This window comes from Schistocerca gregaria, chromosome X (assembly GCF_023897955.1).
Source record: "Schistocerca gregaria isolate iqSchGreg1 chromosome X, iqSchGreg1.2, whole genome shotgun sequence".
NCBI classification, from domain to species: Eukaryota; Metazoa; Arthropoda; class Insecta; order Orthoptera; family Acrididae; genus Schistocerca; species Schistocerca gregaria.
Window position 1 is genome coordinate 608,011,070 of NC_064931.1, and position 26,671 is coordinate 608,037,740.

Below are 26,671 nucleotides of genomic sequence, written 5' to 3' on the forward strand. Positions count from 1 at the left end.
CAGGGAAAGAGCACCTCTCCGTGGTGGTGACTATCTCAGAGACAATCAGAGAAACAGACAATATGGGAACCAAAATAAGTATTATCACGGGAGACAGAATAACTTCAGACGCAACGGTCCACCCTGCAGTGATAATTCAGGGAGAAATTCTCCACCACGTGACCGACAAGAAAGTAACTGTGGAATCTACCGACATGACGACAGACGATATGATCGTAACGACACACCTGAATTGCATCAGAACTGGCGGGATTCAAACAGGGCAGGGCCCTCTCGACAAGGTGAATTTGTAGAAGTTAGGTCTCCAAATCCCAATACCGACGCGCGGCAACAAAGGAACAGACAATGACTTGCACCGCAAGCAGCCGCGTACGCCGGCTGGCTCAGAGAAAAATAACATAGGCGCTAACCTTGAGAAAAACTCCACTATTCTTTACCGACGTATACCACATGATAATTGCTTTGAAGTTGAAACTCTGGGTACTAGGAAGAGCAAAGGTTTACACCACATTTCACATGTAAAACCGTTTATTGATAGATAATCTGCTTTTTAACTTTGTCTTTGCCATATAACTTTTCACTTTACATTACTAGTATGCTTTGTCAGATGTAGAATCTGTTAACATGCAACAATGTTTGAAGTTAAATATCCAGTCTAGAACCTACGGAACATATTTAGACAGTAATTACGAATCCATTGTTATAGTGAACAGACGACACAGTGTTATTGTGTGTGTACATTCTTGCTTGTTAGTGGCACGATTACGTAACAACCATAAGGCTCACATACTTAGAACATGTACCGGTACTGCTAATGACATTTTAATGCAACATTTTGGTCTACTTGAAAATACATTCTGGATTTAAAGTACTTTCTGAGAGTTACCAGATGACACAGTGGTTAGTTTCTTTGATAGCTACACGATTATATCACGACGCTAGTAATATGTGACACAATTTACAATGTTGCTTTTGCAGTGTATCTGTTTTATATCTGCACAGTTCTTCTGAATTATTCTGGAAAGTAAAACATGTTTTACTAGTAACGTTTGTGGTATAGCTACAATGAGACAGCCCTTTCCGTAGCACAACAATACGTTACAGCACAGTACTTTCTTCATCCCGGCAATAAGCGTAATAACTAAGATATCTATACGCAAAGCATTTCACTTTTGTCTATCATGAGGTAAGTACATTGACTTCTGCAGACCGTAGCTTTCGGAGGACGATAGCTACGACACTTCCACAGAGTTTATCTTACAACAAGACGCTCAGTTTAGCGCTACAGTACACGTATTTCAGTGATTAATTTTGTACTTAAAACATTTATTTTTAGAGATTTTTGAATTACAATGATACAAAGGTTTTCCATGATACATTTCATTCCATTGCTGTAATCTGTAACACCTGAGAGTATAATTACATGAATCCTCAGGGGGGTACACGCTTACTTTTTGTATCATGTGTTTGGCAAGCACAAGGAGCCCTAGCTAATATGGTATTTGCTTATACAACTTTACACGTCAGTACCATATTTCTCTAACATATAAATTACACAGCTATCTGATCATTTCACTGAGAGAGACAAACATTTATTTTACTGCATCATTGACAGATGTTTACGTAATTACACAGTTGGATAAATTCACACTTATGAAACTGTATTTTGTCTGTACTTTGTGAACTGTTCATATTTTTTTCGGAACTATTGTGATATTATGAGAGCTTTGAATGATGTATTTGGTATGGAATCATGATTTTTACAGTACGTATGAGGTAGATGACACTTTTGATATGAGCAGAGAATTTTTTTTAGGTTTTGAAATTATTGCAGAAAGCTACGACGTTTTTGAGATTTGGCTGAGGTGTTATGGTGTTATTATTACGACGACGATGTGTATTATGCTTTTGAGGTATGTTTATGATCAATGAGATGATGCTATATGAGGGATCTGATTATACCATGTATTTATTATGATGAAATATTGAAGACATGTTGATGAATATGAATATGTATATGTGTAATAAGCTAAGGCATAATGAGTAGTAGTTAGGGACTCTGATTTGTGAAAAGGCATGTTGGAAACCAAGAATCGTACTTTAAGAGTTATGAAATTTATGTATATGCGTAAATGTATCACAACGCTGACGAAAATTTTTTGGACACTGTTATATTTACAGGATTTTGTTTCTACAGATTTCAAACGCAAATTCTCGACCTGTGAAATTTTTATATGAGACTGTCACTGTAGTGCAAACTGGTGTCGTAAATATTTCGGTAAGAAAGTTAAGTGACCACCTGCACGTAATGCGTCGTGGGCACCCAGCTGCACAACAGTCGCCTGAAAAAAAGTCATTAGTGAATGCCTTTCAGAGGCACAGGTGGAGAAAAAAAAAAGGGAGGCCATTATCGTCGCTATTGACATTCCTTTGTAGAAAGCATCGCAAATACGACACGCTCAAAATTGAAAACATATGATTATGCTGTGGAGCTCTTAATTTATGATATTTACTAAAATGCGTAATGAAACGATGAGAAACATTTCACGGCTATTGTCTTGCTAGTTGAGAGAAATGCCATATGGCTTGCTTTATGTATTTATTTTCTCATTTTGTTTAATACCTAGTTTCCAGCTGCACTTCAGCATTGGTTACAATAAAATTTAATGGATGCTCTAATATAAATATTTTATGCCTACAGATCCAGTAAATAATAACTTTATGATCTACTTTTAAAAAAACAAAGGAGCACAAAAAGACATTTCCCTACACAGGTATTGGATACAGAATTTTCTTTTCAAGTACATGGTAATATTTTTTTTTACAATAAGTTTTTGTGGTGCACCACTTTAATTATATAGACATTAAGATGTGAATAGACATTTCCCTTATCTGCATTGTTGTTTCTACTGTAATATTTTTTCTGCTTGAGCTTTGTCATGTTTAGATATAAGTTATAGCATTTGCTGCTGCTGTTTGCCAGGTATAATGTTACTGAATTTGACTTTGTATTACTGTATTAAGCTAGTTTTACTACGGATTTATTTTTCTTGTTTGGTGCACATTGCCTTATATTAGTTGTAATATTGCATTTCCTTTGCTACCTTATGCTGCTTGCTTTGCTATTCTGCATTTTTTGTCATTGTTGTTTGTGTTAATTGTTTTGTGCTGCTGCATTGCCTCGTCCCTTAGTTTATGCATCTGAGCTCAGTAGACTTAAGTTAGCTTATGAGGGGGTAGACTACATAAGAGAACGAGTTGTGATGAATTGGAAGAAATGCATTGAGAAGCTATAAGAAAATGGTTTGGCCAAAAAAAGTAGTGTACAGTGGAGAAAAACTATTTTTGAAAGAGGATGTGAACAGAATACAGAAAGCATGCTTGGATAGGATTTTTTTGGTGGAAACAAATGTTGAAATAAGAGGAAAGATCTACAGAATGAAGTTTTGGGTTGGACCGCAGAATTTTTCTAACTTTGTAAAGATGTTTAGACATTATTTGTTGTATTTTGACATTAACAAGCTGAAAGTATGGTAAAATAGAATGGCAGTTGTGTTTGTTGCAGGGTTCTAGTGCGAGTCGTTCACGAGATATCGTATTTTGAAAAGTTTCCGCACTTGTTTGTGCCATTCAACAAGTGTAGTTGCTAGATATGCTTAAATTGTGCTTGTGTGTTTTTTGAGTGCTTCGCGACTTATTAGTCAATTAGTGTGTGACAGTCCAAGCAGTAGGTAGTGAGTGGACGATGGGATTTACCAATGCAGAGAAAGCCGACATGCTCATAATGTATGGAGAGCGAGGGACGAAGGCAGTTCGTTCTTGTACTGTGTGTGCGGTAAGATATCCCAATAGACGTCAGCCATCTCGGCAGTTATTTATCAACCTCTTCAACAAGTTGCGTGAAAGTAGTAGTGTAACATCTACACAACGTAACAGAAGGAAACGAGTGACGACAGAAGAGGGGGAAATTAATGTTCTTGCTGCTACTGCAGTTGATCCCCACATTAGCTCCCGCGCAGTCGCACGAGGAAGTGGTATGAATCACGGAAGTGTCCTAAGTATTCTCCATTGACACAGGTTCTATTCGTATCACATCTCTTTTCATCAAGAGCTGCAAGGATACAGTTATGAGCATAGTGTTAACTTCTGTGCGTGGACATTAAGACAGAATACTTTAGCTGTATGTTGTTTAATGACGAAGTCAGATTTACCAATTATGGTCTGGCAAACCACCGAAACATGCACTATTGGTCTGTTGACAATCCCCGTTGGCTTTGTCAGGTGGAACGTTAGCGTCCATGGAGTGTGAACGTGTGGTATTGGACAGTGACCCATGAGCTCATAGGCCCGTTTTTCATAGACGGAACACTTAGCGTGGACAAGTGTAGCAGCCTGCAAACAGACCATTTTCCACGGATGCTAGAAGACGTTCCTCTGCAGACTAAGAGGAACATGTGGCACCAACATGACGGCTGCTCAGGGCATAGTACACGAAGTACTACAACATGTCTTCACGAATGTTTCTAGATCATTGGATTGGACACAGAGGACATGTAGCTTGGTCCGCCCGTCCTCCGGATTTGACGCCTGTAGACTTTTTTCTGCGGGGAAAGCTGAAAGACGCTGTCTACAAGGACATACCAACTACACCCGATGACATGCAACGACGTATTACTGCAACGTGCTCGGACGTATCCCCAAATGCTAGCACGTGTGGAGCAGTCGTTCCGTGCCAGACTGGAAGCCTGTATTGCCGCTGCCGGTGGTCATTTTCAGCACAACGTGTTATGGTCAGTTGTCTTGTTACTGGTCAGAATCACGTAACTAATGTAGGCAGTTGTGTTGTTCTTTGGTGTGAGCCACTCCAGGTATTGTGCAAGGGTCGGTGAGGGAGCTTTTCAAAATACAATACCACGTAAACGACTCGCACTAAAATCCTGCAACAAACACCACTGACAATCTAATTTACACTGATTTTAGTTTTTTAATGTCAATAGGTATTGTTCCATCAAAAAAATGTATGTTTGTATAAAAAGTATGTTTTCGAAGCATTATTACAATCTATTTATTGGCTAACAATACGAGCCACTGACTACCAATCTACTCTGTGAAAACCGCACATCAATAGCCCTTCCCATTGCCGCAATATTTGCGAGCAAGGCTTACGCCATTCAACCTGTATATTGTGTACACCAAATTTAGAAAAAGCACCCAGTTTAACAGCCACAATCTTCAATGTACCAGTAAGGTTTTCTTACATCTGTTTGACTCCACTGTTGAATTAACTGTTAACATCTCATCAATGACAGTTGTTAACGTGGACGAGCGGCTATTTGGGAATGAATTTAGCAGTTCAACAGAGAAGTCTTGCGTTATTATATCTATAACAGGTGTTCGATTCTCATCCTAGCTGAGATCCATACGTTGCGGTGGTAATAAATTATTGTCATTCATTTACCAGGACATGGCACAACTCAAACCCTAACATTCTATCGATATTGTATAGGACCTTAATCAGACTAAAAGTGGATTGTGGATGCATTTTGTGTAGTAATTTTGGCCTGAAATCATTTGATAAACTTTACAAGCTTCGTTGCAGTTATCTTAGAACTTGTCTTCGTGCAATGAGGTCAATGACAGAAAACACTTCGGTAATGGAAAGAGGGGAAATGTCTCTCCAAATTAGGAAGCAATTTGCGGTACGAAAGAATGTAAGGGAACATATTTGTGTAAGAAATCACTTAGTTACCATCAGAAAGTGCAAAGCGGTTAGAGAGATAATGGTTGATATCAGAGGAAGCAATGAAATTCCCGATTACCAGCCCATAACAGTTGTTTAACATGAATGAATTTTCATTTGTTATTTTCTATTATATTTGATTCCACTGTATAGAACGTGATTCACGGTCGTTTGTATCTTCCGGCAGCAGTTTAATTAGTCGTAGTGAAAAGTCACATACTATCTTTAATGTCAGCACATTTATGTAGCTTCGACAACACTCGTACATATTTTCGCCGATGAACACAAAGATAGAACAGAAAATGCAGTGGTCTGCTCATTACACTGTTATACGAAGGGGTACAAGAAGGTCTTTAAACTTCCGTCATGAACATCCATTTACACTGCGGAATCTATTGTCATCTTGAAGGCAATGAAGAAAGCTAGTTCACTAACTGAAGGAAGGATATTAATATTATCAAACACAAAAAATGTAAATCAGCCGGTTGAAGAAAAGAAACTGGAGAAGGGATGAATAAAAATAGGTTTATGGCGTGATGTAATAAATACATTTCTTTCACTCGGGTTAAGTGAAATGTAGAAATTTACGAAATGAAGGAGGGGATAAGCTGACAAAGAAGGCTACATTCGGGAGTCCTCTTAACAAAAGTTTCCTGCTATAGATCTGTTGCAACGCATGACTAACAGTAGCAGAGAGAATGAAATGTTCTCTCTGCAGCGAAATGTGCGCTGTTATGGAACTTACTGGTAGATTAAAACTGTGTGCCGGCGCGGGGCTCAAATATGGGAGCTTCGCCTTTAGCGGGCAAGTGCTCCATCAACTGAACTATCCAAGCATGATTCAGGACCAGTGATCACAGCTTTGCTTTACTTCAGCCAGTAAATCATCTCCTACCTTTCAAATTCCACAGAATCTCTCCTGCAAAACTTTCAGGATTAGCACTTCTGGAAGAAAGGATATTGTGGAGACTCGGCTTAGCCACAGCCCGAGGGATATTTCCAGAAAGAAATTTTCACTCTGCAGCGCAGTGTGCGCTGATATGAAACTTCTTGACAGATTGAAACTGTGTGCCGTACCGAGACCTATGCCTTTCACGGGCAAGTGTTCTCCCCCAGGCTTTGCCTAATCCATATCCCCGCAATATCATTTCTCCCAGGAGTGCTGGTCCTGCAAGTTTCACAGGAGAGCTTCTGTGAAGCTTGGAAGGTAGGAGATGAGATCTGACGAAAGTAAAGCTGCGAGGCTGGGTGGTGAGAAGTGTTTTGGTAGCTCCGTCGGTAGAGAACTTACCCAAGAAAGGCAAAGGTCTCGAGATCAAGTCTTGGTATTGCACACAGTGCCGGCCGGATTGGCCAAGCGGTTCTAAGCGCTTCAGTCTGGAAATGCGCGACCACTACGGTCGCAGGTTCGAATCCTGCGTCTTGCATGGATGTGTGTGATGCCCTTAGGTTAGTTGAGTTCAAGTAGTTCTAAGTTATAGGAGACTAATAACCACATAAGTCACGTCCCATAGTGCTCAGAGCCATTTGAACCAGTTTTTTGCACCGGAAGGACAACTGGGAGACATATATAAATACAAACGACAATTTTCCGCCTTAGTTAAACTAGAAATTTATCTACGAGTCTGTGGTTTCAGCTCAGTAGCACGTTGTCCAGACATCACGTTCGGATATGACTGTATCTTCCTACACAACATCAGCGGCTATGTAAATGACTAGAGTTACAATTCTGTGTGACAGAACTGCCACAACAAAGCAATGGTATTTTTCACATTTAGTGTTGTTACCAGGTCTGGTAGGGTATACGAGGGGCGTCAAAAGCGTCAGATGTTGAGTGATCACTGAGAAGGACACGGAGATAGCAGGTACACGTGTGAGACACCGTTGTCAGCACCAGACAGAGTTTGAAAGGGGCCTTCATTTGGCCGGCTAATCGAATCATCAAATATACAGACTTGTGACGCATTCCGTTGTGACAGTGGTCCGATGTTGGACTTCATGGAAACGTGGTAGCAGGCAAAAAAATGATTCAAGTGGCTCTGAGCACTATGGGACTTAACTACTCTGGTCATCAGTCCCCAAGACCTTAGAACTACTTAAACCTAACTAACCTAAGGAGATCACACACAGCCATGCCCGAGGCAGGATTCGAACCTGCGACCGTAGCAGTCGCGCGGTTCCTGACTGCGCGCCTAGAACCGCTAGACCACCGCGGCCGGCTGGTAGCAGGCATACTCTTCGTCAAGGTTCAGACTGACCATGTCTGACCACAAGAATGGAGGATCGCCATACTGTGCGCCAAGCGCAACCCCTTCACATCTGCCCCTGCTACCTAGCGCAAGTAACGTACGACCTGCAAAATTGTCTGTCATCCCCATCATTGGTTGGAGATCCGCGGAAGCCGGACTAAAGAACTAACGTCACAGGCGTAGGCTGCCATTAATATCACAACGCAAATGGATGTGTGTGGACTGATGTGACCAAATGCATGGAAAGCACGTCACGGTATCCCCATACGACAAGGTCGTGGCACCATTTTTTAACAGGACAATTTTAGTGCATACATGACATGTGTCCTTACGAACTGTCGGTATGATCTGAGGTACTGCCGTGTCCAGCAAGATCCCCACATCTGTCGCCGATAGGAAGTATGTGGGACGAGCTCGGACTTTAACTCCGTCTCGGTCCCAGTATCCAGAATAACAGGATCAGTTACAACAGGTGTGGGCCAGCTTGCTTCAGAAGAAGGTACAACGGCTTTATGGCACCCTTCTTAACCGAATTAGTGTATGCAACCAGGCCAGAGGGCGGACAACGTCATACCGATGAGTGGACTCATACAGCCAAGTTCTTCATAAATTTGACTCGATATTGTAATGACTGAAATGATATCATATAGCCTCTCAAACCGTGAAGTTTCATTTAGTTTTCTCTTTCCCTTCTGAATGCTTCGCTTCTCGCTTCTTTCGCGTGGCAGTGTGTGAAGTCTAACCATGATAATTTCGACAACATCTTCATCAACTGAATTTTAGTGAAACTGAGATAAACGTCTGCGGCTACCAGAATACTTTAGATGTCAATAATTTACTCTTTGTATTCATAAAGCATGCAAGACGCTGCGAATATCTGTAGAGACATACTTTAAGAAGCTGTAAATATCATGGCCAGTTAATATTATTCTGCCATAAAAGAATAAAAGTGTTTACAGATATTTGTTTTTTAAAAAAAAGTTGTTTTAGAATCACAATTCAAAATTTTTTGCTGTTGATTTTTGAAATTGGAATTTGTGGTAAGTTCTGTGGGACCAAACTGCTAAGATCATCGGTCCCTAGGCTTACACACTAGTTAATCTAACTTAAACTAACTTACATTAAAGACAACACACACACTCATACCCAAGGGAGGAATCGAACCACTGACAGGGGGAGCCGCGCGAACCGTGCAAGGCGCCTTTGACCCTACTGCTACCCCACGCGGCTGACTTATTCCAGTGTTCTACTGTTAATCGACTTTTTTATTAAATTTTTCTAAATTCACTATTAACGATAACTGAAGTAAAGTCATTCAACCAATATTGAGGATATTAAGCCCAGTTGTCAATCGTATAATTATTGCCACAACATGTTTCGAGACAATATTATCTCATTTTGCAACTGTACCTCGGGAATGGTGGATGCACCGGCTTGTGACGTTTTATGTTCTATGGTTTGAGTTGACAATGCACGTGTCCAGCTTATTTTTAAGTTGTGACTAGGCCTAAAGGTATATAAAATTTTTAAGCACTTCAAAATGCTATAATGGTGTCCTGGAACACTTTGTGGCAATAATCACGCAATTGACAAATGGGCTGAATTTCTTCAATATTCATTATTGTCGATGCCTTACACACTTGAAAAATACAGCTTGAAATTTTTATAACGTTTAAGTAAGTCTCCTTAATGTGCTCACACAAGGTTATTGATGCCATTGTCTTCCATAATTTGATTTTTGTACTGTACAATGAGGTCGTAGTATAATGTGGTGCTCTCGGAAGCAAACGAACAGAAAAAGAACACTAGCTGTATCGTTGATGGATGAGCTACAGCCTCAGCTTTGGAACACTGTCTTCTTGCTACTTTGTAGTGTTTTAGTCTTCTCGTTTTATGTTGTACAACATTTCACCTAGACTTGAGCCCTCTCCAGAGACACAGGGGCACGTGCAAGATGGACAGAGATCTTGGAATTGTTTTTACACTCCTGGAAATGGAAAAAAGAACACATTGACACCGGTGTGTCAGACCCACCATACTTGCTCCGGACACTGCGAGAGGGCTGTACAAGCAATGATCACACGCACGGCACAGCGGACACACCAGGAACCGCGGTGTTGGCCGTCGAATGGCGCTAGCTGCGCAGCATTTGTGCACCGCCGCCGTCAGTGTCAGCCAGTTTGCCGTGGCATACGGAGCTCCATCGCAGTCTTTAACACTGGTAGCATGCCGCGACAGCGTGGACGTGAACCGTATGTGCAGTTGACGGACTTTGAGCGAGGGCGTCTAGTGGGCATGCGGGAGGCCGGGTGGACGTACCGCCGAATTGCTTAACACGTGGGGCGTGAGGTCTCCACAGTACATCGATGTTGTCGCCAGTGGTCGGCGGAAGGTGCACGTGCCCGTCGACCTGGGACCGGACCGCAGCGACGCACGGATGCACGCCAAGACCGTACGATCCTACGCAGTGCCGTAGGGGACCGCACCGCCACTTCCCAGCCAATTAGGGACACTGTTGCTCCTGGGGTATCGGCGAGGACCATTCGCAACCGTCTCCATGAAGCTGGGCTACGGTCCCGCACACCGTTAGGCCGTCTTCCGCTCACGCCCCAACATCGTGCTGCCCGCCTCCAGTGGTGTCGCGACAGGCGTGAATGGAGGGACGAATGGAGACGTGTCGTCTTCAGCGATGAGAGTCGCTTCTGCCTTGGTGCCAATGATGGTCGTATGCGTGTTTGGCGCCGTGCAGGTGAGCGCCACAATCAGGACTGCATACGACCGAGGCACACAGGGCCAACACCCAGCATCATGGTGTGGGGAGCGATCTCCTACACTGGCCGTACACCTCTGGTGATCGTCGAGGGGGCACTGAATAGTGCACGGTACATCCAAACCGTCATCGAACCCGTCGTTCTACCATTCCTAGACCGGCAAGGGAACTTGCTGTTCCAACAGGACAATGCACGTCCGCATGTATCCCGTGCCACCCAACGTGCTCTAGAAGGTGTAAGTCAACTACCCTGGCCAGGAAGATCTCCGGATCTGTCCCCCATTGAGCATGTTTGGGACTGGATGAAGTGTCGTCTCACGCAGTCTGCACGTCCAGCACGAACGCTGGTCCAACTGAGGCGCCAGGTGGAAATGGCATGGCAAGCTGTTCCACAGGACTACATCCAGAATCTCTACGATCGTCTCCATGGGAGAATAGCAGCCTGCATTGCTGCCAAAGGTGGATATACACTGTACTAGTGCCGACATTGTGCATACTCTGTTGCCTGTGTCTATGTGCCTGTGGTTCTGTCAGTGTGATCATGTGATGTATCTGACCCCAGGAATGTGTCAATAAAGTTCCTCTTCCTGGGACAATGAATTCACTGTGTTCTTATTTCAATTTCCAGGAGTGTATTTTGTGGCTAGCTACGATTGAAAGTGAAACCAGAATTCGAATTCTGCAAACTACAGCGACTAGCAGACATTGTTATAAATTAACGTACTACGTTAGTGCATAACGTGAAAATTAGTAGTTAACCGCACCGATGTGAAAATTGCAACCGAAGTCAAACTCTGACTCAATCGACGACATTGCCCTTAATTCATAAATGTATTCAAATAGTGTAAGTAGTTGAAACACAACTGCACTGAATTTTGTCACTAAATCAAAACATCAGTTATCTAGCGAATGTAGCATTGGTGTGAAGGTTTGTATTGGAAGCTATCATTGTGCTTGGATTGCGACAAGATATGAGATACTTTCATCGATACCTATAAGGTTTTCACATGTATTTATTTTTCGAGGGTCAGAATTTTAGGGGAAAGATATAACTGAAATGTTTATTACATTAGACTCTTTCCGTAACACTGCAACGTATTGGGGTTTTATAGTACAATTATCGATATACTGCAAAAGATCTATTGGTAGTCTTAGTCGACGTTGACTTGCTATCTGACTTAAGTTGGTTCTGTTTAAACGCACGGTTATGCCCCGAGTATCATTTGCATCGAAATTATCATTGCACTGTAATTATTAAACAAAAATATGGTGATTACTAGCTACGAAATCAATAATGCGGTGAATAGCATATGATACCAAATTAAGATTTATTCAGATAACAGGATGAGCAATATTTCTAGCCTAATACGACAATCCAATACACTCGCTAAGCTAACTAGCCTATCATTGGCACAATTTATCCTCTTTTCCTAACTACTTCAGTCAACACTGAATCCGCAGGTGACTCTATTGAAGTTCTGCCTGAACAGACACAGGCTCAGAGAGCGCCAGTCAAAGAGCTAGTGGAATACGAACTCATTACAGTGCCCTACTTCGGCCGATGATTGCTAATATCACCGTAATTCTCCGTGATGATTACGACGGTCGGCCCAGCCAACGTCGTGATGCCGTCTTCCCCGTGAGCGAGAGTGGCTTTAATCTGCAACGTGGACGTGGCTTGAATCCGTAAACTCCTGTACGTAAGTGTTCAACTGCGGAGTCCGTCACTAATCAATACTCAAGCTACTTGCGCATATGCCCATATTCTTCAGCACCTGAAGAATAATTTGGAAAATATTTCGAGTAGATTTCCCCACCATGTTATAGTTCTGGGTGGAGATTTTAATTTGCCGGATATAGACTGGGAGACTCAAACGTTCATAACGGGTGGCAGGGACAAATAATCCAGTGAAATATTTTTAAGTGTTTTATCTGAAAACTACCTTGAGCAGTTAAACAGAAAACCGACTCGTGGCGATAACATATTAGACCTTCTGGTGACAAACAGACCCGAACTATTTGAATCAGTTAATGCAGAACAGGGAATCAGCGATCATAAAGCGGTTACTGCATCGATGATTTCAAGCCGTAAATAGAAATATTAAAAAAGATAGGAAGATTTTTCTGTTTAGCAAAAGTGACAAAAAGCAGATTACAGAGTACCTGACGGCTCAACACAAAAGTTTTGTCTCAAGTACAGAGAGTGTTGAGGATCAGTGGACAAAGTTCAAAACCATCGTACAATATGCGTTATTTGAGTATGTGCCAAGCAAGATCGTAAGAGATGGGAAAGAGCCACTGTGGTACAACAACCGAGTTAGAAAACTGCTGCGGAAGCAAAGGGAACTTCACAGCAAACATAAACATAGCCAAAGCCTTGCAGACAAACAAAAATTACGCGAAGCGAAATGCAGTGTGAGGAGGGCTATGCGAGAGGCTTTCAATGAATTCGAAAGTAAAGTTCTATGTACTGACTTGGCAGAAAATCCTAAGAAATTTTGGTCCTATGTCAAAGCGGTAGGTGGATCAAAACAAAATGTCCACACACTGTGTGATCAAAATGGTACTGAAACAGAGGATGACAGACTAAAAGCCGAATTACTAAATGTCTTCTTCCAAAGCTGTTTCACAGAGGAAGACTACACTGTGCTTCCCTCTCTAGATTGTCGCACAGTTGACAAAATGGTAGATATCGAAGTAGACGACCGTAGGTCTCTAGAAGAGCGAAGCGTTCCAAAGGATTGAAAAAGGGCACAGGTCATCCCCGTTTTGAGGAAGGGACGTCGAACAGATGTGCAGAACTATAGACCTATATCTCTAACGTCGATCAGTTGTAGAATTTTGGAACACGTATTATGTTCGAGTATAATGTCTTTTCTGGAGACTAGAAATCTACTCTGTAGGAATCAGCATGGGTTTCGAAAAAGACGGTCGTGTGAAACCCAGCTCGCGCTATTCGTCCACGAGACTCAGAGGGCCTTAGACACGGGTTCCCAGGTAGATGCCGTGTTTCTTGACTTCCGCAAGGCGTTTGACACAGTTCCCCACAGTCGTTTAATGAACAAAGTAAGAGCATACGGACTATCAGATCAATTGTGTGATTGGATTGAGGAGTTCCTAGATAACAGAATGCAGCATGTCATTCTCAATGGAGAGAAGTCTTCCGAAGTAAGAGTGATTTCAGATGTGCCGCAGGGGAGTGTCATAGGACCGTTGCTGTTCACAATATACATAAATGACCTGGTGGATGACATCCGAAGTTCACTGAGGCTTTTTGCAGATGATGCTGTGGTGTATCGAGAGGTTGCAACAATGGAAAATTGTACTGAAATGCAGGAGGATCTGCAGCGAATTGACGCATGGTGCACGGAATGGCAATTGAATCTCAATGTAGACAAGTGTAATGTGATGCGAATACATAGAAAGATAGGTCCCTTATCATTTAGCTACAAAATAGCAGGTCAGCAACTGGAAGCAGTTAATTCCATAAATTATCTGGGAGTACGCATTAGGAGTGATTTAAAATGGAATGATCATATAAAGTTGATCGTCGGTAAAGCAGATGCCAGACTGAGATTCATTGGAAGAATCCTAAGGAAATGCAATCCGACAACAAAGGAAGTAGGTTACAGTACGGTTGTTCGCCCAATGCTTGAATACTGCTCAGCACGTGGGATCCGCACCAGGTAGGGTTGATAGAAGAGATAGAGAAGATCCAACGGAGAGCAGCGCGCTTCGTTACAGGATCATTAAGTAATCGCGAAAGCGTTACGGAGATGATAGATAAACTGCAGTGGAAGACTCTGCGGGAGAGACGCTCAGTAGTTCAGTACGAGCTTTTGTTAAAATTTCGAGGACATACCTTCACCGAAGAGTCAAGCAGTATATTGCTCCCTCCTACGTATATCTCGCGAAGAGACCATGAGGATAAAATCAGAGAGATTAGAGCCCACACAGAAGCATACCGACAATCCTTCTTTCCACATACAACACGAGACTGGAATACACTCCTGGAAATTGAAATAAGAACACCGTGAATTCATTGTCCCAGGAAGGGGAAACTTTATTGACACATTCCTGGGGTCAGATACATCACATGATCACACTGACAGAAGGGACTCTCATCGCTGAAGACGACACGTCTCCATTCGTCCCTCCATTCACGCCTGTCGCGACACCACTGGAGGCGGGCTGCACGATGTTGGGGCGTGAGCGGAAGACGGCCTAACGGTGTGCGGGACCGTAGCCCAGCTTCATGGAGACGGTTGCGAATGGTCCTCGCCGATACCCCAGGAGCAACAGTGTCCCTAATTTGCTGGGAAGTGGCGGTGCGGTCCCCTACGGCACTGCGTAGGATCCTACGGTCTTGGCGTGCATCCGTGCGTCGCTGCGGTCCGGTCCCAGGTCGACGGACACGTGCACCTTCCGCCGACCACTGGCGACAACATCGATGTACTGTGGAGACCTCACGCCCCACGTGTTGAGCAATTCGGCGGTACGTCCACCCGGCCTCCCGCATGCCCACTATACGCCCTCGCTCAAAGTCCGTCAACTGCACATACGGTTCACGTCCACGCTGTCGCGGCATGCTACCAGTGTTAAAGACTGCGATGGAGCTCCGTATGCCACGGCAAACTGGCTGACACTGACGGCGGCGGTGCACAAATGCTGCGCAGCTAGCGCCATTCGACGGCCAACACCGCGGTTCCTGGTGTGTCCGCTGTGCCGTGCGTGTGATCATTGCTTGTACAGCCCTCTCGCAGTGTCCGGAGCAAGTATGGTGGGTCTGACACACCGGTGTCAATGTGTTCTTTTTTCCATTTCCAGGAGTGTAGAAGGGAGAACCGATAGAGGTACTCAGGGTACCCTCCGCCACACACCGTTAGGTGGCTTGCGGAGTATGGATGTAGATGTAGATGTAGTTGCACGGCAGCAAAGGTACACTTCAGATTGCATTTGAACACCACAAGTTAGTACAAATCTGTTTCTCTTCTCAGAGGAACAGATAATCCTACGTGTGTGGAGTTGTATGCTCTACACTATTCAGACTTTGAGAGTAATCCCTGGACTCATTGGCGGTAATTTCTCCAACCTACTTCTCTCCAAACTCTCCAGGCAGGGCAGCCAGACACCGCGACTGTTCTAGTCCACACTCTATAGCCGATCCCAGAGTTCTCATTCAGATTTTTGCCAACCTGGCCGTTCTTCACCGCATGGATCCGTGCGCGTTAGTAGCCAATCACGACACAGACTTCCATGTGTCCGAGCGCGTTTGTACCCAACCACGACACAGAATTCTCCCGCGGTTACTGTTGCCGCCAAACTTTTAATATGTATCTTTACGCGCTCTTCGTCAATTCCGTCACAGTCTTCCGCAAATTTTCCACTGTGGTGTGAAATCGTCTTTCTCTCTTCTGACTTCTTGTTGTGATGGCCCAGCCTCTCCCAACATCTTTGGTGGCCTGAAGTGCCAGCCGACAAAATGGTCCGGCCGTGTTCGAGCCTCTGCGGCCATCTCGTTAGTTTCACGTGACACACACGACTTCCTTTTCTGTGTCCATTCTCTCCTACCGGTGGGCCAATTATCTCGTTTTGTTAAATGGCTATCTCTTTGTATTCGGTGTATTGGTACTGATTTAGCATCATGTTAGGTGCAGAATCTGCTACCATACATCACAAACCAGTTTATTTCCACACGACGTTTTGGCTGTCGTCTGTCCTGTACTATAAAACACTATATTTAAGGCACGATTACAGAAATATATCGCTAAAGTACGATAATGCATTTGACTAAAAAGAAGTAGGTCCGATCCTCCTGCTGAAAACATTAACATCTACACAATTTGGCTAGAAAGGAAATGAGTTGATGGTTTACTGCTCCTGGTTAGCAGTCACTGGCGCTGGACCATATCATTCCATTGTGTCTGATGGCATGACGGTGATTTGTCTGTCGGAAAGAAACTTTAAGCTCGACAACACCATTTGCGTTGTTAGTCGAGGAAACTAAGCTGCGTGCCGGCATCGAATATCACGTTTTACCTTCACTTTTACATACATAAACTCATGAACAATACAAACATGACACTACGCTTACACAGACTCGTCATAGCCATTTCAAGGACACAACATTCTAATTTAATGTAGGATCGGCGGCAAAGGCACAAATAAGGGGTGGCCAAACTGTTCTGCCAGTCAACCCTAACGCACGACTATTCTTTAATTTCTGTAATTCTAATTTCCCCCAATTTCGTAATCAACAATTGCAATTTTGAAATTATGGTACTATACTTTAACGAGTTAGATTGTTGAAGTTTTCTCCTTCTGTCAATAAACAACCTAAGTTCCGTACATTAGACGACGTCGTCGTATCTAGTCGATTAAAAGGTAATCGAAATGCTGTATTCTTTTTTCAAATTTATACAGGGTACAGCATACGAAATTTTTCGTACATTGTACAACTTCATTATTACTCATAATAGGGATCGTGAGATGCGTTATGTTCCATTTCTTTGAAATTGGATTTAGTTGTACAGAGACAGATTCTTGTTTCTGATGTGGGTCAGTTTGCTGCGCCTGTTCTTATCCTGCTTCAAACAGATAAGACGTTGCTACAAGAGTAACGACTCTTTATCTTCATTTTTTATCAAACGGAAACAATTGTGCCAGGGTTACCCTTTCTGTATATCAAAACGCATATCAGAGTTTTGTTCTTTGGATATTTCTGCTAGATTTCTGTTACAAAAGTTACGAAAAATTCTTTCTTGTAACAGTACTTTGCCTATTAAAACAAGTAAAATTGCTATCCAGATGGTTGAAAGTAGCAGAATTTACTGATACTACGATATCACCTTAATGTATGCCATTTAGGGTGAGATAGACCCTACAATAATTTTAAAAATTGCGCATTTTCTTCGCTGGCCTTCGCTGTCGAAGACTTACGCTTAGTTAGATTGCAGTGGCACTCACATAAAGAGTGTGTCAAGCTTTGCAAAGTTTGGTAAAAATTAAAACAAGTAAATTTGTTATTCAGATGGTTGCAATTTACAGAATTTACTGATACTATGTAGTCACCTCAATGCATGCAATTTATGGAGAATTATATTCTCAAATAACATATAAAATGTCGTATCTTCTACCTTGGTCTTCGCTTTCGAAGACATACGCTTAGTTAGTTGGGAGTTGCAGTCATATAAAGAGAGTGTCAAGCTTTACAGAGTTAGGTAAAACTTTATTTTTTGCAAACAGAGCATCAGAGTAATAAGAAGTCGTAAATGAAACAGAAATCATTGTCATATGTTTTCTTGTGGTACTCTTTGTGCGTTACTGATTTGTCATTCCGTCCAAAGTAAGATCTGGAGACAGATTTATCTAATCTATGTTATACAGTACTTTGTAAAACAACAGCGTGCATCGTCGATAACTCTTAGTTTTCTGACTGGTGACGAAGTTGCAATCGAAGTTACACAGGTAAGTCGTCGAGAATTTGTGGAAGTCTTAAGATTAAGAGAAAGTGGTAGTTTCCTATCTTACGGGTAGATGTATGCCTTCAATGCTGCACACTATTAATTCTGATGATTTGATGTAACCTACTTCTCGGAACAAACATTGCATACGCTACTCCACAGACAATCGACTACGTCAGTACACATACTTTTCCTAGAACCGTATTGAGAAACACGCATTTAAATAGATTTAGTGACTCCTATTATTTTTGGTGTGGTTAACCATTCAGTCAACACATGTACACTACTTTTTAAAAATTAAAGGACATCATGTTCTTCTCCGTGTTTTCCTGTATTACATTCGTTACATAATTCCCGCTTTTCTCTACCTAATCAAGGCATTTGTAGTAGCAGACCAAGTTTACGGTCTTATCAGTTCTAAGGAACACAATTCTTATCCCTGCCGTAAACATGGTTCAGAGAAAAAGAATATTAGAGTTCCCAACAAGATGCAACTGAAACGCTGCTGGGCAGGTACCTGACAGGGGAAATGAGGCGACAGCGATAAGGGCCGTCCTGTGTAAACTGCTTTCACCACCGTCAGAGAGAGATTAAAATTGCGAAATGAGAGCCCCAGTCCAGACGTGATCCACTACGCAAGAGGTCACCGACGTTATCCGACTCACCTACTGCGATTACAACGCTACAGAAAATATCTGCGGCAGTGGGAACAAAGGGATTACATACCACATGGTCGTCTGAGTTTCCGTCTACCACAATCAAAGACACGGCGACTGACACGGCCTGTCTGCAGAAACAGTGCTGAGAGGCTTTGATCACTGTACCTGTATAGACGCCATGTTGTTGTGGTCTTCAGTCCTGAGACTGGTTTGATGCAGCTCTCCATGCTACTCTATCCTGTGCAAGCTGCTTCATATCCCAGAAAGTACTGCAGCCTACATCCTTCTGAATCTGCTTAATGTATTCATCTCTTGGTATCCCTCTACGATTTTTACCCTCCACGCTGCCCTCCAATACCAAACTGGTGATCCCTTGATGCCTTCTCTCCAATTCTATTCAATACCTCCTCATTAGTTATGTGATCTACCCATCTAACCTTCAGCATTCTTCTGTAGCACCACATTTCGAAAGCTTCTATTCTCTTCTTGTCCAAACTATTTATCGTCCATCTTTCACTTCCATACATGGCTACACTCCATATAAATACTTTCAGAAAAGACTTCCTGACACTTAAATCTATACTCGATGTTAACAAATTTCTCTTCTTCAGAAACGCTTTCCTTGCCATTGCCAGTCTACATTGTATATCCTCTCTACTTTGACCATCATTTATTTTGCTCCCCAAATAGCAAAACTCATTTACTAATCTAATTCCCGCAGCATCACCCGAATTAATTCGACTACATTCCACTATCCTCGTTTTGCTTTTGTTGATGTTCATCTTATATCCTCCTTTCAAGACACTGTTCATTTCGTTCAGTTGCTCTTTCAGGTTCTTTGCTGTCTCTGACAGAATTACAATGTCATCGGCGAAACTCAAAGTTTTTATTTCTTCTCCATGGATTTTAATACCTACTCCGAATTTTTCTTTTGTTTCCTTTATTGCTTGCTCAATATACAGATTGAATAACATCGGGGAGATGCTACAACCCTGTCTCACTCCCTTTCCAACCACTGCTTCCCTTTCATGTCCCACGATTCTTATAACTGCCATCTGGGTTCTTTACAAATTGTAAATAGCCTTTCGCTTCCTGTATTTTACCCCTGCCACCTTCAGAATTTGAAGGAGAGTATTCCAGCCAACATTGTCAAAAGCTTTCTCTAAGTCAACAAATGCTAGAGACGTAGGTTTGTCTTTTCTTAATCCACCTACAAGACAAGTCGTAGGGTCAGTATTGCCTCACGTGTTCCAATATTTCTACGGAATCCAAACTGATCTTCCCCGAGGTCGGCTTCTACCAGTTTTTTCCATTCGTCTGTAAAGAATTCGCGTTAGTATTTTGCAGCCGTGGCTTATTAAACTGATAGTTCGGTAATTTTCACATCTGTCAACACCTGCTTTCTTTGGGATTGGAATTACTGTATTCTTCTTGAAGTCTGAGGGTATTTGGCCTGTCTCATACATTTTGCTCACCAGATGGTAGAGTTTTATCAGGACTGGCTCTCCCAAGGCTGTCAGTAGTTCTAATGGAATGTTGTCTACAACCGGGGCCTTGTTCCTACTTAGGTCTCTCAGTGCTCTGACAAACTCGTCACGCAGTATCGTATCTCCCATTTCATCTTCATCTACATCCTCTTCCATTTCCATAATATTGCCCTCAAATACCTCGCCCTTGTATACACTCTCTATATACTCCTTCCACCTATCTGCTTTCCCTTCTTTGCTTAGAACTGGGTTTCCATCTGAGCTCTTGATATTCATACAAGTGGTTCTCTTTTCTCCAAAGGTCTCTTTAATTTTTCTGTAGGCCGTATCTATCTTACCCCTAGTGATATGCGCCTCTACATCCTTACATTTGTCCCCTATCCACTCCTGCTTAGCCATTTTGCTCTTCCTGTCGATGTCATTTTTGAGACGTTTGTATTCCTTTTTGCCTGCTTCATTTACAGCATTTTTGTATTTTCTTCTTAACAGCCCCAAATAACACTCAAAGCAGGGATTCAGACCGAAATCACATGGATTTTGTTGTTGTTGTGGTCTTCAGTCCAGAGACTGGTTTGACGTAGCTCTCCACGCTAGTCTATTCTGTGCAAACCATTTAATATTTGCATAACTGCTGCAACCTATATCCATTTCAATCTGTTTACTATAATCAATCATTTTCTTCCTCCTCAATCCTCCCCCCTCCCCCTCCCCCCCCACACACACTTCCTTCCATTACCAAAGTGACAATTCCCTAATGCAATACAACGTGTCCTATTAATTAATACTTTCTATTAATCACCTCCTTTAGCATCGCATTTCAAAAGCTTGTATTCTCTTCTTGTCTAATTTGGTTAGCGACAACGAGAAACGATTTTCTTGCTACTGACAGTCAGCATTTTATATCGTCTCTATTTCAGCTATCGGCAGTTATTTTGATACCAAAATACTATTTTTACTGTCACATTTCTTAATCTGATTCCCTCAGTATTGCCTGATTTTTATTCGACTGCAATCCATTACCCTTGCTTTACTTTTCTTAACATTCATCTTAGAACCTCTTTTCAAGTCATTATTCACACCGTTCAACTGCACTTCCAACATCTATGCCGCCTCTGAGAGAATTACGTCACCCGTAAACCACAAAATATTTATTCCGTCTTCATTCGCGTATCAAATTTCTCCTTCGATTTCTTAACTGCTCACCCAGTGTTCAGGTTGAATAACAACAAAGAGGGGATACAACACTGTCTCACTTTCTTCTCTATTACTGTTTCCCGTTCATATCCTTCGACTCATATAACTAGTGCCGAAAGCGTTCTCCATATGTACAGATGTAGGTTTCCCTTTCTTCAATGAGAGTCGTGAGAGTCGTAGGGTCAGTATTGCATACTGCCTCGCCTGTTGCTATATTACTCCGAACTCAAAATGACCCTCCCCGACGCTGGCTTCTACGACTCTTTCCATTCTTGTGTCCATAATTTTTTCCTGTATTTTGCAAACATGACATATTAAACTAATGGTTCTTTAATATTCATACCTGTCATCACTTTACTTCTTTCGGATAAGTGTTATTGCACTCTTAATTTTATCTGTTGTTTTCAGTGTTATTACATTCTTCTTGAAGGCTGAGAGGTTTTTGCCTGTCTCATAATTCTTTCGTTCATCATGGCTAGCTCTCTCAAAGATCTCAATAATTTTGATGGAAAATCGTCTGTTCCATTAACTTGTTTCGACTTAGGCCTTTTAATGCTCTGTTAGAGTCTTCTTGCAGTATCATGTCTGGCTCTCATCTCATCTCTATTTACTTCCTCTTCTCTTTCTACAATAATGTCTTCAAATTTGCTTCATTCATATAAACCCTCTACATATTCCTTACACTTTCCGTCTGCCCCTTGTTTGCTTACTATGGGCTTGCTATCTAAGCTCTTAACGTTCATACAGGTGCTTCTTATTTCTCCAAAGATCTCTTCAATTTTCCTACAGAAGGCAGCTATCTTTCCCCTATTCATGCATGCTCCTACGGCCTTGTTTTCTGCATCCAGCCATTCCTGCTTTGCCATTTTCAGACGTTTGTATTCTATTTTGTCCATTTCATTGTTACATTTCCTCCTTTAGTCAATTTCATTCAACATCTCGTATGTTATCCAAGAATTATTACAAGTTAAAATACACTGGTGTTCAAAACTTAAAGACGAAAGTTTCCCATGATTTATCACTACCAAGTAACATGGACTGTTCATAGGAAGAACTGCTACAGTAATGTGCAGAAGGTAACTGAAAGAAATACGCATACAGACGAACAAAGATGACACTTTTATTCAGAGACAACAATTACGCTGAAGTCACTGCGATTATAATGGTCCCCTGTACATTAAAAAGGCGAGACATGGTTCTCAATAGAGTGTGAGATCATCAAGCACAGCAGTGCACAGTCTGAAAGTGCTCCCATGCTGTCAATTAGGCTGATAAGGAGTTCTTGTTATATGGCGCTCCATTCCCAACAACTTGGTTATAGGTCCCATCGGAACAGAGAAGGATGGGGAAGGAAGTCGATCGTGACCTTTCAAAGGAACCATCCCGGGATTCTTCTGAAGCGATTTGGGGAAATCACGAAAAACCTAAATCAGGATGGCCGGACGCGGGTTTGAACCAGCGTCCTCCCGAATGCGAGTCCAGTGTGCTAACCACTTGCTCAGTGATGGTCGCTGGTGCATGTGGACGTGCGTCTTTCCAACGCATTCCACATTTACTCGACGGGAAGGAGCAAGCCAGTTTATTCACCAAATATCCTCTCGTTGCAGGAGCTCCTTCAGCAGCGCTGTTCGATCGGTCCCTCGCTGTCATCCATAAAAATGAAGTCAAGGCAACTGAAAAGACGCACATGGAAAAGGAGTGCAGTGTGACAATAACGTTACCGGTGAGTGTGCCGTGTTCAAAGATTTGGAGGTCAGTGCGTCCACGCAACATTATGCCTTCCCTCACCGTAAATCCTGGACCAACAAAAACATCAAATTAGACACCGTTTCCGGATGCATTACATGTTCCTGCCTCTCACCATATGAGGGTACGTTCAGAATCACTGTTTAGGCTGAATCTGCTCTCATCCGAGTAGAGCACGCGACCACATTCGTCGTTGGTCCCGTCTCTAATAAGAAAATAACCAAGGGTTTTCCGCAAGAATAGATCTGTGGGCCCATTTTTTGGGATAACTCCATTGAACTCCTCCTTTATATACTGAAAGGAAACACGAGAGCGGATGGAGTAGTTGCGTACGCGGATGACGTATTAGATGTCTTATCAGCTGACAATAGAGACCAGCTTGAAGAGTAAACAAGTGGAACGCTTCATACAATTACACACTAGTGCAACACGAACAAGTTAATAGTCGTAAACAGTAAAACTGCATACGTTATAATGAGAGGATCATGAAAAGGAATCCCTGTACTAAACTTTGGAACACCAACATTAAACGCACAATAGTAACAAGATATGTAGAGGTACACCTTGACGAGAGACATAGCTTTAACGAACTTATTCGACTGACAACAGATAAAGCAGAAAAAATAATACACAAACTAGTACGAATAAGCTCATACAGCTAGAGATTACCTACCACAGTGATAAGAACACAGAACAACCACTGTGCGCTTTTCGAATCAGTATTGAGTTTTAGCCGGCCGTTGTAACCGAGCGGTTCTAGGCGCTTCAGTCTGGAACCGCGCAACCGCTACGCTCGCAGGTTCGAATCCTGCCTCGGGCATGGATATGTGTGATGTCCTTAGGTTAGTTAGGTTTAAGTAGTTCTAAGTTGTAGGGGGCTGATGACCTCATATGTTAAGTCCCATACTGCTCAGAGCCATTTGAGCATTTTGAGTATTCAGCTTTGCTGCGAGTTCCTGGGAACACCGTCTAAAACTCGCCATGAACAAAACAGCTGCCAAGCGAGGGCAGAGGAGTTTGTTAATAAGATTGTCTGGGGTGCTTGGTACAACATCAGCGAAGCACTGCATATGGTACAAGGAATGTAACCAGTCGACAATATGATCAAACATCGCGCAACATCATACTGGTTGAAAATCAGCAGACGTTCCACGATTGAACGAAACACTGGAATACCAGTTTACAACAAGCGACAACTTAAATTCTGGCTGGTGGAGACCGGGCAACAAGAATGGGAGGTTAATGATAAGGAGTGCAATGTACAAAACATATTCCCTCATATCCAGGAGCATCTGAAAAGAAACTACGCCAATGACAGCCGTGGCATGGTTTATTTTCTGGCGGGACACGATCCTTATCCCACGCTGTTACACCACGTGACACTGAGCAGCTGCTCAGACTGTATAGCGGGGCAACTGGGCCCCGGAACACATCCCCTGACCAATAGGCTGCTCAGTAACCTAGTACAAAAAGGAAAACACAGATACACGTCAACACAGGACACTATATACAACATAGCGCGTAAAGAGGACCCATGGAACACGCTTAACACTTTAACCAACACAGACTTCTCAGCCCTCCACAATGAGCACCTACACAGAAGAACACACCACCGACGACAAAATATGCTGCACTAGAATAAATTCCACAGTGTAGACAAACAATGACGAAAGACCAATGCACAAATTCAGTTCACACATGAAATGTAATCCACATAAGTAGATACAAACTACAAAAATACAAAGCTTAGATATAGTGAACGACTAGAAAATAAACATAATAATAGCCTAAAATAGATAAACGGACTAAGTTGCGAATTTAGATAGTGACCAGCGATTGCTCTGCAAAGCGTCACGTTAAACTTGTTCTAAGGTAAATAGTTTTTTTTAATAATTACAACAGCAAATATATTTAATACTAAATGCACATAACATAACCAAAGTAAGTGTAACTTAAAATGTTAATTCTGGATCATGAAAAACTACGAATATTAAAGGCAACCTGATGTCAATGGCTGGAGGAACCATGTCGAGACTTTTGCCCTCAGAGACCTAAGGTGGTGAGACAGATCTTTCTTCTCCACTCTGTCCTGTCATCTTTTACTTTCTTCTTAAAACTGAACTGTTATAAGTGCCTCTTCCACATTTATGTACATTTTATGTTCAATAAGTATAAAAGTTGGCCAACGGCCTCGCCGCAGTTGTAACACCGGTTCCCGTCAGATTACCGAAGTTAAGTCGGCTGGGCTAGCACTTGGCTGGGTGACCATCCGATCTGCCGACCGCTGTTGGTAAGCGGGGTGCACTCAGCCCTTGTGAGGCAAACTGAGGAGCTACTTGATTGAAAAGAAGCGGCTCCGGTCTCGGAAACTGACATACGGCCGGGAGAGCGGTGTGCTGACCACATGCCCCTCCATCTCCGCACCCAGTGACGCCTGTGAGCTGAGGATGACACGGCGGCCGATCAGTACCGTTGAGCCTTCATGGCCTGTTCGGGAGGAGCTTTCCTTTTAGTTAAGTATAAAAGTTGCATTACATAAACAAAAAAAAAAGAAAAAATAGAGAAAGTAAAAAGTATCCTCCTGCATGTGGTAAGGACGGGAAACGGTCAGTGTGGTGGTTTTGTATTGGAATGGCCTATCGGTAATCCCTATGCACACTACCTGAAAACCGAGCTGCAAGAGAATTGCCCGCGGTTGGACCACAAAAACGTCATTTTCCATCACGACAAAGTACCAGCACACACCTCAGCAGTTGTGGTCGCAAAATTAATGGAAATAGGATTCCAACTCGTTTCACATCTCCCGTATTCTCGAGACTTGGCTCCTTCGGACTACTGTTTGTTCCCCAATTTGAGTGGCTGAATGGTTGACGGGACAAAGATTTTATTCAAACGAGGAGGTGATTGCAGCAACTATTAGCTATTTTGCAGACCTGGACAATTCCTATTATTCGGAAGGGATCAACAAATTAGAACAGCGTTGGACGAAGTGTTTATGTCTAAAAGGAGACTTTGCCGAAAAATAAAAAAGGTTTATCCCAAACACTTAAGTAGTTTTTATTTTTGCACGGAGTTTTCAAACGCTCCTCCTATCTAAAGGAAACTAACAATGAACAAAAGCACGTTGAGCCGTTGGGCGAGGCGTCTGTTATCATCAAAAATGGTTCAAATGGCTCTGAACACTATGAGACTTAACATCTATGGTCATCAGTCCCATAGAACTCAGAACTACTTAAACCTAAGTAACCTAAGGACATCACACAACACCCAGTCATCACGAGGCAGAAAAAAATCCCTAACCCCGCTGGGAATCGAACCCGGGTACCCTGGCGCAGGAAGCGAGAACACTACCGCACGACCACG